General features: G+C 34.3%; 1 long non-coding RNA gene across 1 annotated transcript; it reads right to left on the bottom strand.

Annotated features, from left to right (window-relative positions):
* Positions 1–9,748: 9,748 nt before the first annotated feature.
* On the bottom strand, positions 9,749–12,139 carry LOC125163443 (uncharacterized). The gene is made up of 3 exons (XR_007151466.1): positions 12,023–12,139; positions 11,573–11,668; positions 9,749–9,825 (listed from the first exon to the last, which is right to left on the bottom strand). It is a non-coding gene; the product is annotated as an uncharacterized LOC125163443 (long non-coding RNA).
* Between the last annotated feature and the right edge of the window lie 306 nt (positions 12,140–12,445).

The following is a 12,445-nucleotide window of genomic DNA, read 5'->3' as shown; positions in this document are numbered from 1 at the left end:
TCTGCTTTTTACTGTTCCTGCTGTAGCTTAATCACGAACAAAATTCAGATAATGGAAATTGTTCTTGCCCATGGGGTTGTAAGCTAAGTAAAATAGATGGTAAGAAATTTATCCCTTGAGTCCTCTAGATTAGAAGTGCAAATTTGATTAGCAAAACATATACCTGACAATAAGTATGTTAGGCTACTCTGACTCAAACTAAATATTATCCTCAGGGACTAGCTGAGGGTTGGGCATTGGTTGAGGCTCAAAGATTATAAATTATAAATGGAAAGACTTGAATGAAACAGCTATTATATATATATATATATATATATATATATATATATATAATTGTAACTAGTGAAGGTTTTTAAACAGCCTCTCAGCAACTGTTTTTAGGACATAGGACTCTGAATGTTGCCAAAATTTTTTTTTAAAAACTATCCTATCTTTTTCAACAAAGGTCAAGACTTGGAATAAAAGAATAACAAAAAAAATTGAGAGTTCTCAAAAACATTTTTTAAAATTCAACAGACTAGTAAAAATGCTATTATGTAATTCATGAATTTTTACCTCTGATGCATCTAAAGCATTAAAAACATTATTGTACTTCCCCAAACATATGACTTGTGATTTTTGGTGAGTAGCAAAACCAAGATATAAGGTATTTTCTAGGTTTTGGCTTAACGGTGCAAAACATTTAACAAATTCAGCCAGCATTCAGAACAACATATATTCTATCTCAGATATTCATGAACTAATGCAAAATAAGTGTTTTGCCTACCACAACCAATACCTTAATTGGTCACTTGTCTTTCATCAGCACTAAAGTTTTAGTGTTTCATTGATGCCAATTATCAAGATTATCGGGCAGCTTTTAAGACACATAGTGACAGCCAGGGATTATTTAAGGTATTTAAAAAATGCATTCAAAATGAACATCTATGATGATTAATATCTTTTTGTCCTAACTTTCTAAATCCACAGGGCAGTGTCTCCCTAAGAAACCCACCTATATACTTCAAAAATCAATTAAAAAAAAAACCCTCTGCAAAAATCAGCTTTCTACTAGTGAGAAAGTCCTTTAACACCACGTGTTTCATTTTTAGAATTTGTGCAAATGTGTACATGAAAACATATATAAAACCACCTATGCTGAAGCATTTAACCCTAGATATGTAATGTTTCATTTCTAAATAAGTGATTTAGAAGAAGAGACAAATGTTCTTACATTTCATATTGGGAATGTTTTTCTACCTTGAATAGAGAAAATCTTATTCAAAAGAAATCACAAAATGAGGGGGAATTAAAACAAATCAAGGTTGCTATTGATGGGAGGAACAAGATATAGAGAAGAGAGACAAAGAAAAACTCTGCATCGCTGAACCAACTTATGATTAACTATATGTGGATTGTCTCACACAGAAAGTAAAGCCAAACCTCTGGGAGAAGTAGGGAAGAGCATGGAAGGCATCTTAACAAGGGCAGGTAAGTGAATACTTATCACTGCCCCTGAGTTAAAAACATGCATTAAGGTGGCAGACAACCTAAGTGGCATAGCAACAGATATATGTTGACTGATATGGAACTGTGCTGTCTTTCTAAAATACTCTGTGTACATTACAATGTAAATCCTGGTGAGGGTTATTAATCTCAGTGACCACTAATTACTTGGATTCCCTGCCAGAAGGGACATAGGAATAATCTTCAAGGACTATGAAGCAACGGGAAAAAATGTGAAGAGATTGGGAGTTCTGTGAAGAGCTTGAATGTTCTAAGTTATTTTTCTAATGAAAATGTTATAACTTTGTGCAGAGAATCAGGGATAAGTAATAAAAACGACCAGTTACTTAATGGTATAAAGAACCGATTTGTTATTTAGTTATGCTTCATAATACCAGTATGTCGACCTTTTGATTGGAGGTGGAGTGCATCTCACAATGATTGTGATATGTGTGCCTGCTGTATGGTTTATCCATTTATTGCCTCTCTGCCCCAAATTCATTTATTCATTTTGACTTCTTTGTGAGAATGGATCTGAATCCTGGAAGTACTTTTTCTTTTGTCATCTGACACTGAACATTTGTCAATACAGCATGCTGGAGAGTCATTGCAGGAGGTGAATTGTTGCTTTCTAGTCAATTTGTTCTCTCTGCAGGGTCCATGCTTAGTTTCTTCAGTACCAATCTCACGCAGCAGTCCCAGTTTCTCAGTGTCTGGATTCTGCTGTGCATGCTAACCAGCAGTGCCCAGCAGCTAGTAGCTACCCCTGGAATTCCCTCTTCACCCTGGATGGCTTTGTAGCTGAGGTATCATCTCTCCTGGAGAAAGTTAAAGTTATTTCTGCCTACTATCAAAGTGGTGAATCCTCTCACATCAATGTTGGCTTCCAGTGGTGTTATACGGTTGTATGGAGGCATTCACATACAACCTCTTGCACTACTCTGGAGAAACCAGCCCCAAAGTAAAGTTCATGCTGCCTACTATGCTGTGAGTAATAAAGTTCTTCGTCTCTGACCCACGGATCTTGTGTCTTCTGCCAGCGTCTATGAAATAGCAATAGTCTAGCTTGTAAGCTTCTAAGTAAGGGAAAATCATACTCCCGGCATAGTTCTTCACATTATAATTTACTAGTCTGCTCTGTCTGACCTGCTTTTAAACCCTGGATTTTAATCAAGGTAAACTCTTAGTTTTAATTCTAGATCTTATAGTTTTCAATTCAAGGATGTCTGGTCTATTATTGTGTTCACATACTTTGATTTCCTAATGAAAGTTTTCCTGCTTTCATATATTTTTTTTCTATATTTTCTCATATTTCATCTAACCTGAAGACCTAGGTCGTGTGGGCCAACTTCTAGTATTCACTTGCTCTCTTTGATTATTGATCATATTGTCTTTCCACTTTGCATGTCTTCTTATTTTTGATCATGTTAGACATTTTGTATAAAAAATCTGGGCTGCAGATGATATTATTTTCCACAAAAATAGGTGATCTTTTCAGTGAGAGAGGGTGTAATTCTGATCACTGTAACATATTCAGGGGTTAAACTGGGTTGTGGCTAGGTTTAATTTCAGTAGAATTCAGTTTACTTCTGGTTATCCCCTATTCTTTAGGTCTGATCCACATGTGGTTTTAATTGGGAGCCTGGCATTGGTCTTTATTCTTAGCTCTGAAAAAGTCAAGAGAACTCTTTTTACATAGAATTTGACTTTATCTCTGTGCTTCCACAGCCAGTGAATGTTTTCAAAAAAGAGAGTTTTTATAAATTATCTGTATTTCACTATTTTAGGTAGTGGGGCCACTAACCCACCACAACTATTCTGCATTCTTCTCAGAAGTGGAAGCTTTCATGTATATTCTCAAAAACTTTAAATAACTTAGCCCCATTCCAAACTATTCAATCAGAATCTCTGGGGGGAGGGTTCAAGTTTTAGAATTTGTCTAAACTCTATAGGTTTTTCTAATACACACGGAGAAATAAAAATTTATGTCTTAGGAAACAGAGATATGGATCCTATGAATTAAATTATCTTTGTCTCAATGAAATTAGAACTCCTTAGAATACAACAATGTCAGTTTCTTGCTAAAATAAACTCTAAAATTAAACTTTAAATAAATGATTTGTACATGCCTTAAAAATGATGATTACTGAGATTTTATGTGAATTTGCTAACGGAGAGAAAAATGTCAAACCAACAACAATCCTATGTTTAATAGTTTTATGAGATAGGTTAAGGAAAATATAAAAAATGTATAATAATTTGAAAGAAGTTTTTGGTAGAACCTCACGACATCCTTGTAGGTAACATGTAAAAACACCCCTTTCTGGACCAGTATAGTACATAATTACGAGACACTTGAGTGTCTCGGTTCCCTGGTGTAAGAAATGTTGTATCAAAGCAGAAGGATATTTCCATGGTGTTATCCTGTTTTAGTTTTCACTTTTATGAGGTATAAATGAAGGCAAGAAAAACATTTTGGTCATTTGTATAGACTTGTCAAGGTCAGTAGATAGTTTCATGTATTGTTGGATAACTCAATGAAGACTTGTTAAAAATGTGACATTCTATAATGATTAGCCAAAAAAATAAAAAAAAACCCTAGATGGTAATTTTTAAATTGTATAGAATATTTTTTATTTAACTGCAAAGTATCTTAGTAGAATAGAAGAAAAGTGGCTTTGATATTTTTGTCAAATGATGTGAAGATAATAATGACCCTAAGTTTAGGATGACTTGACAGTTTGGAGAAGATATTCACACACACACACGCACACACACACCAAAACAAAAACAAAAACAAAAACCTAAGACAATTACAGAATAAATTGATAGAAGCGGAATATCCAGAACAAATCGCAGTAGAAATATTTTGCTTAGTTTAGGTATCTTGTTATACAAATTTTTTTTTTACAAGCACTTGTGTCTTTTTTTCCCCCTTGTTTTTATTTAAATTCCAGTTAGTTAACATACAGGGTAATATTAGTTTCAGGTATAGAATTTAGTGATCCATCACTTACATGCAACACTTAGTGCTCATCACAAGTGCCCTCCTTAATACTCATCACCTTTTTAGCTTAAGGCATGAAACCCGTATCATATTTGGTAGATCTTTCTCCCATCCTATACTATACAACAGAAAAATACAAGTTGAAGAGTTGTTTTTTGGTGAAGACACTCACAATTATAGATAGAGCATCTTTAACTCTTAGTTCTGCTGTGTCACAGGTTCTAAACTGCCCCCGTGGGGTGCCTGGGTGACTCAGTCATTTAAGTCATTTAATCAACTCATCATTTCAGCTCAGGTCATGATCTCACAGTCGTGGGATCAAGCCTAGCATCAGGCTCTGCACTGATGGCGGAAAGCCTGCTTGAGGTTTTCTCTCTCTCACTCTCTCTCTCTCTCTGCCCCTCCTTCACCCTCTCTTTCTCTCTCTCAAGATAAATTAATATTTAAAAAAAAATAAACTGCCCCTGCATTTTCAGTTAGAACAGTAGAAGTCTCCAAGATATTTTTAGTCTACAGTTAATAAAGTCCTCCTGTCCAGAAATAATGCCCAAAACTTGGAACACTTCAATGTATTAATTATTTGATATAAATCTCAGTGAAATCTAAAATTCCCCCAAGGCTCTAGGTTCTACAAAATCGACCAGAACATTCTATTTTCACTCCAAGAAGGCAATTAATAGCTGTAAAAAAAACATTGCTAACAATGTGAAAAGAGAAAAACAGGTGAACAGGTCCTTTTTTTTTTTTTTTTTTTTGGAATGAGTGAAAAAAGGCTATTTATTTACTTATTTATCTCTAGTTGCTACACAATGTTTCATTAGTTTCAGGTGTACAACTAGTGATCCAACTATATGTTATGCTTACCACAAGTGTAGCTATCATCTATCACCATACAATGCTAATATAATAACATTGACTATATCCTCTATTCTGTACCTTTTATTCCCATGATTAATTCATTCCATAACTGGAAGCCTGTATCTCCCACTTCTCATCACCCGTTTTGCTCATACCCCAAACTCTTCCCCTCAGGCAACCATCTGTTTGTTGAACAGGTACTCATTTAGAAAATTACTATTGGAGTATGATCTCCTCATGTATATATAGTTAAAATCAAGCTCCTCTAATAAAGAAAATAGTTTACACAATACTTTTTGAAAAGCTATTTGTATTCCTGTTGTGGTCTTCCCTGTTACTTCTCCACTCAGATAAATCTAGCTTAAGTGAATGCATGTTTCTTCACCCTGACAAGAATAGATGCATATGAGATAAATACAGGAAGACCTCTTGTTATCTGTGTCTTTAAATGTATCCTTCAGAAGCCAATAGCCTATCATGATAGAAATGTTAATACATTTCCATTTGCTTTTTTTAAACTTTCTTTTCAGTCCAGAGTTGGAGTTACTGATCATGATATAAGGGGTTATGGAAATGAATAAATATTTCCTGACTACTAGGAATTGTGCTAGGCACCATATATGCATTATGTACAAAAACTTAGCTCAACATGCAGAATAGGTATCACTTGTATCACATTCTTATAGATGAATAAACTGAGACAGAAGGAAGTTAAGTGGCTGAACCAAATTCTAAACATCGATGTCTTTGTCCCTAAATCCATGCCAATTCCACACCATTATCCCACTTTCTGACTATTTTGATTCATGATTATGCTTGCTGAAAAAAAAAAAGAAAAGACAAGAAAAAAAAAGATGGTTAAAAGCTTATGGTATATGTCTTGTTATCATATTAAAGCTTTTGTGCTGAACTTGTCATTCTTTAGGGGTTCAGACACAGCAAATAGAATAGATGTCATCAAGCATAGCGTGTGTGATGTAAGCATAATTTTCCCCAGCCGTGGTATCATGTAAAGTCACTGAGTGGCCCTCCTCCGAGGCGGGAGCACATTCCAAGATGTATATCTTTTTGTTTTTTTGTAACCCTTTGGCAAGAACTTGGCTACACTTTCTCCATCTGAGCATATAATATGTGGGATTTTTTTTTAGGGAGCAGAGGTGGGTATTTTGCTTCTTCTGATGGGTTATGCCCCCAAGCAATTGTCATTCTTTCCCCAATTCTCCTAATAGTGACTTTCAAAAACATAAAAAATATTAATTTTTAAGGCTGCCATTTGCTCCACATTGCCTTTGGCATAGAAGGCAATAGGGAATATACATAAAAAAGCACCTAAGTGCATGTCCAAGTTGGAAACAATCCGGACCCATTAAGGAAAATTGAAGTGATTTAATGGAGCACAGATCAACACCTAAAGAACACACAACATGAGTGAAAGATTGAGGATTATATCATAAAAAATGGGAGAGGTAAACTAACAGTTTTCAGAAAAAGATCCTAGGGCAACCTTAAGAAGTGATCAAAGGCAAGCACTGCTAATGGCTTTAAAGCTTTGAGTAAATTAATGAGAATGACCTAGGTTAGCCCATAAATTAGTTAAGTCAACTATCAATGTTATTTATGGGAGTAACACATTGCCAGAAAAGAAAATTTAGGTATTGATGTATAGCCTCATTTCTGGGTGTTCACAATGGATATGAGTTTTAAATATCTTCTTGATACAGTTCACCTTTATAAACTGTTATACATTTTGTAATCACCCATTCTCTTTGAAAGGTTTTTTTTTTAGCACAATATTCTATTTCAGGCATCCTCCTATATAATGCACATTTAGTTTTCTTTTAAGCTATATATATACACGTTATGGCATGATCCAGATAGATGAATTATAGTAAACATTTCCAAAGTGTTATTAGTACTCTTTCTGATTAATTTCTGGACCTTTCTTATAAGGTAATTCCTAACTAGTTCCAATCCATTATAGAGCAAAGCACAACAAAATAAATATATATCTCAGTAAATTTATAAGTAAAAATAAATTTATATGTGTCTTTCATTTTAGAGTGATATTTTAGACATCACTTATTATGTAGTCTTCTTTAATATCAGTTGTCATTTGTGGCTACAAATTAGGTTTTGGATAATTTGAGAAAACTAAGCAGTACTATCCTTTTTCAATAGTTCCAAGCATTCATTTCTCCAGAAATTCAAAGCATAAGTAAAGGCAATAAATTCATTCATTCACAGAGTGTAAACCAATATTCCCAATGGAAGAATTAATTTAGGATATCTCTGCTGGACCTGCCGATAGTGATACGGCCCCAAAATGTAATGTACTGTCTCTGTTGATTTTCTTATATTATTAAAATCCACTTACTTTTTTATTATTTGTCCTATGGAAATACATTCTTTGTTTATATTACCACTACAATTAATAAGCAGTAGCTTAATGATACTTCCTTATACTTGAAACACCGAATTCCTTTAATTTCTATTTCTTCTTTATCTTTGGGTTCATACAGTAGTTCATGGATTTATTTAAAAAGACAACATTGAGTGCTGGGTGTAAAACAGGCATACTGTGAACACTTCCTATTACCAACCTTCTCAAGGTAATAAATGTGTATATACCCATATTATTTTATTTAGACTAACCAAATTAATTCAAGTCGATCAATGGAAGTCCATGAAGTATTGAAATGAGGCCAAATGTAAATTCCTGATTAAACTTGCAAAAGGCAGGTTGCCTTAAAATACTGTAGAATTCAGGCATGCAGAAATTTAATTGAAACTTGGCAGAATTATAGCTATCCTCCAGTTATGACACAAGTATTATCAGATTGAACACTAACACGAAATTAAGTGTGGAGAATCTTGGTGAAAATATTCAGTGCAAATAAATATTTGGTGAACTAAAACATACTCTATTTTTTTTATCTACAAATAATCTAAACCAGCACTTCTTTGGTTATACATTACACACCAGAAAGTCACCCAAAGCAAAAGAAATGAGAAGATAATGGAATAAAGGAACACGAATCCTTTCAAAAATACACTGATGTAAAGCAGCTATGTATGAAACTAACCTTTGAGTATCAATCATCTTCAGTGTGTGGCTTCAGGTTTCGGATTCCATTAATTTGAATGAGCATCAGTCGGCTGAACAGAGAAAGCATTTACAATGGAGGAAGGTGCTTTTTCAAAATCAGGATATAAACCCTCTTTTGACAATCTGAAGTGTAATTTTCTCAGAGATAATCCATTTCAAACCAACAGTGACTACTCATTTTAATTAGTTGCAGGCAGTTTTGTAAATTAAATTCCCGTTTCTAAAGTCAAATTCCAAAAAGAGAATGCTTTCATTTTGTTAATTGCTAAGTGAGTTTTCAGGATAGGGTAAAATGAAGGAAGGGGTTCCTAACCAGCAGGCAGTTCTTAAATGGCATTACCCCTGTGTCTACTGAGCGGTCTCTTAGTAGGGCTAGAATGTTAGCATGTTGAATGTACATATTTGGGGTTGTCTTCCAAATAAACCATACTAGTAGATCCACTTCAAATTAAAGCCAATCTTCCCCCCCCCTTCAGTCATATGCCTTCATGATTCTGACTTGAATTAAACATATGTGAAATTATTTGAATTAAACGTATGATCTAATACCCTAATACACGATTTGATGCCATGAAGTACAGCATGCTAATCCCTTTTGTGATATTCACTCCCTTAGTGGCCTAAGGCAAAGATCTTTGTCTAGGTTTCAAAGACGTATGAAAGTGCATGTAAACGTACAAATCACACACACCCTCACAAGCCCCTCTATCTCAATCAAAGGAAAAAACTTTCTTGAGATTCATTTCACGTTTGAATGAAAACTTAGAACTGGTTTCTCTGTGCAAGTAAAATTCTTAAAGGCTTCTTCCTACCTGAGAGTCTGTGATCCTTCGAAGTGGCTTCAGGCGGTTCAAGGAAGGATTTTCAAGGAGAGACTGACCCCTGGAGGCAGAAGAAGCTCCCTTTTGGCCAGACCTTGCTTTTGTAATTCTCAGAAATATTAAGTACAAGAGTGACAAGAAGATAATGGCATCTGTGGCAAATTCCATATAGGTATCTTGCCTGCCTCCCTAACTTCTCTCTCCACACTCTCTAACTGATTTGTAGAGGAGCTAATAGAATCACAAACTGTAGAATATAAAGAGTTTGCACCATGCACTACTGGAACATAAACACCATGAGGGTAGAGCTTTGTTTTACTGTATTTACAGCCTCCTCTCTTAACAAATGCCTGATACATACTTAGCACTAAATAAAAGGTTGTAGAAAGATTAAATGAACAAACGAGTAAATCTAGAACGATTCCTTTATTTTACAAAGATTGAATTGCACAAGCTCCATACTCAGCAGAAGACACGAATGTGGGTTGAACATCCATCAGAAACCATGTGGGAGACCATTCAGCCTGAGATGAGCGTCAGAAGGAGCCCTGTGAGACAGATAGTTGTCACAGTTATTTTTATGCCAGCCCTGAACACTGACCCCTATGTGTCCATCTTGGGAATAACTTCGATAGTTCATTTCAGAAAGAATCCATAAACTTCACTAGCTTCATATGAACAAAGAAATGAAAAGGGTACAGGGAGAGCTGCTTGCTCCGTGTGACTCATAAGCTTTAGGCCAAAATACAAAGTCATGAGGAAAACACTTCAGTTTCTCCAAGATTCTTGCCCCCACTCTCCAGATGATGCAAATTAATCTAAGACATTGAGCATTGCTAACTGACATTAGCCCTGGTGAGGTAGCCTTGAAACATTTGATCAGGTACTTAAATCTTAATGTTGGTAAATGAATCATGTAAGCGAGACTTTGGTTGGGGGAAGAATATGAAGCTGTTGTAGTTTGAGGATTAAACACTCATCAAGACACTAGCCAAGAGAAGGCCGGATTTTTTTTTTCCTAATGATTCAACATATGATATTTCCAAAAGAATGTAGAATTGGAAAAATCGAATACTTGTTGAAAATGCTTACCTTACTTTATATTTTAATATCATTTTCAATTACGCTGAGGTTAAGGATCTATATTTTTCTTTGCTGCTTAAGGTCTCTCATGGGCTTTTGGCCACTGAGTGCTCAAGTGTGCAGTGTATAACATAAGAATAAAAACCAAAAGGAACTGGTGCAATAAGAAGACAGCCTTCATAAACCCCATTATTTTATTAGGGTCAATTATGCTTTCTCTCCATTTAAACTGTGCTCCTGGGAGCAGCCTTTAAATTGAGAAAAACACAGCTGCAAATATAAGCTAACGTTCTCATCTTTCTTGCCCCACAAATATGGATATCTTTTTATATACTTCTAAATTCTTGCTTCAAACCCTTAAGTTCTTCTCAAATTTCCCCAACTCTTAGTTTCTCTGTCACATAATCTAGAATTAGTCTACACTGGCGGTCACATTTATTTCTTCTCTCTTTTGAAGAGCAGTTTATTTTCTGGTTACAGAAGTAATTCTGTGCCTCTATGTATATAAAACAAAGACAATCGTAAAGAAGAAAACAATTTATAATCCCACTACCAAACATAAGCCACTACTAACATTTTATTTCTTTTTGAGTTTAACAATTGAACCTATACCGTGTTCATTTTCATGTCTTGATTTTCTCATGTAATATAGTATTCTGATTAAAATTTTGTTTGAATATTTTCTTGTTATGATTATTTTACTTGTTTTGTTTTCCCAACTTTTTAAATCTTTAAAAAGTCTTTTAGTAGTTCTACTAGTGAGAGTTTAATTCAAAAATATGTATTTAAAACTTAATATTTGCCAAAATCAGGAATGACTATTATTATCTGAGAAAACATTAGCCTAATTTAATCCTTCCCCTTTTGTCACCATCTCTACTCACCTTCCAGGCTTACTTACTATGAAGGTGATTAGGAATAAGTTCATTGTTATTAACATTTTATTTTCCCTTACTCATTTTCTATTTTTAAGTATATATTTTTTAAAATTTCAAAAGCATTGAAGACTAAATTTCAAGTGAACATTTTGACTTAATTCCATATGACTAATTTAATTTCCACACTAAAACTTTTATTAAACATTTACTCCCCTTCAGCCATTAATTTTTAGGTCCTTAATGACTGAAAGTGCCTTTAAGTTTTTCTCCTGCCTCATCGCTGATAAGTTCGTGATTAAGATGGATTAATTTTGAGTTTAACCCATCAACCTACAGAATTCAGTTGTAACTAAAGAAAGTCATCTTCAGTGATGTAGGAGATACTTCTTGTTCCTGGTATTTTGTTGTATCTGTTTCCTCAACATCTTTCCTTAAAAAAAAAAAAAAAAAACCTTATTGTGGTAAGAACACTTAACATTAGATGTACCCTCTTAATAAATTTTAAGTGTACAATACATTATTGTTGACTCTAGGTGCAATGTATACAGCAGATCTCTAGGGCTTGTTCATCTTGATTAACTGACACTTCCTGCCATTTGTTTAGTAACTCCCCATCCTCCCAAGCCCACCCCCAGCCTCCTGCAGCCGCCATTCCACTCTTAAATTTTATGACTTTGTTGTTGATTTTTTTTTTCTTCCCCAGGTATAAGTCAAATGCAACAGAGCAAAAATCAGTTTCCACTTATTTTTCTTTGAGGTCTTTACACCTCAGGAGAATACATACCCCACTAAGATTGGGCTAAGACTCTCAATCAGTAGAAATTTTGATTTATATAGAACATAGAGATGTCCTCTTCCTCTTCTCATACTTGTCAAACTACTTCTTCTTCCATGATCCATTTTTTCAGTAGCTCAGCATTAAAAAAAAAAGACAAAATATTAGAAAAATATGATTTCAAGGATCAAAAGAAAGTCAGCCAAGCCTTGAAAAAGCAGAAAACTTGTTTTTTTAGTGCTTCCAATAATAATTTTATATTGCTATTAAAATTTTAGTTTCCATGTATTTCTACTTAATTTCGGTAAATTTTTTGTATATCATCAATTTTTTTTTAATTTTTATTTATTTATTTTTTTTTCTGAAATTTATTGACAAATTGGTTTCCATACAACACCCAGTGCTCATCAATTTTTTTTAAATCTTGCCAAC

The sequence above is a fragment of the Prionailurus viverrinus genome, chromosome B1, assembly GCF_022837055.1.
Source record: "Prionailurus viverrinus isolate Anna chromosome B1, UM_Priviv_1.0, whole genome shotgun sequence".
NCBI lineage: Eukaryota > Metazoa > Chordata > Mammalia > Carnivora > Felidae > Prionailurus > Prionailurus viverrinus.
This window is presented reverse-complemented; position numbering and strand designations above follow the sequence as displayed.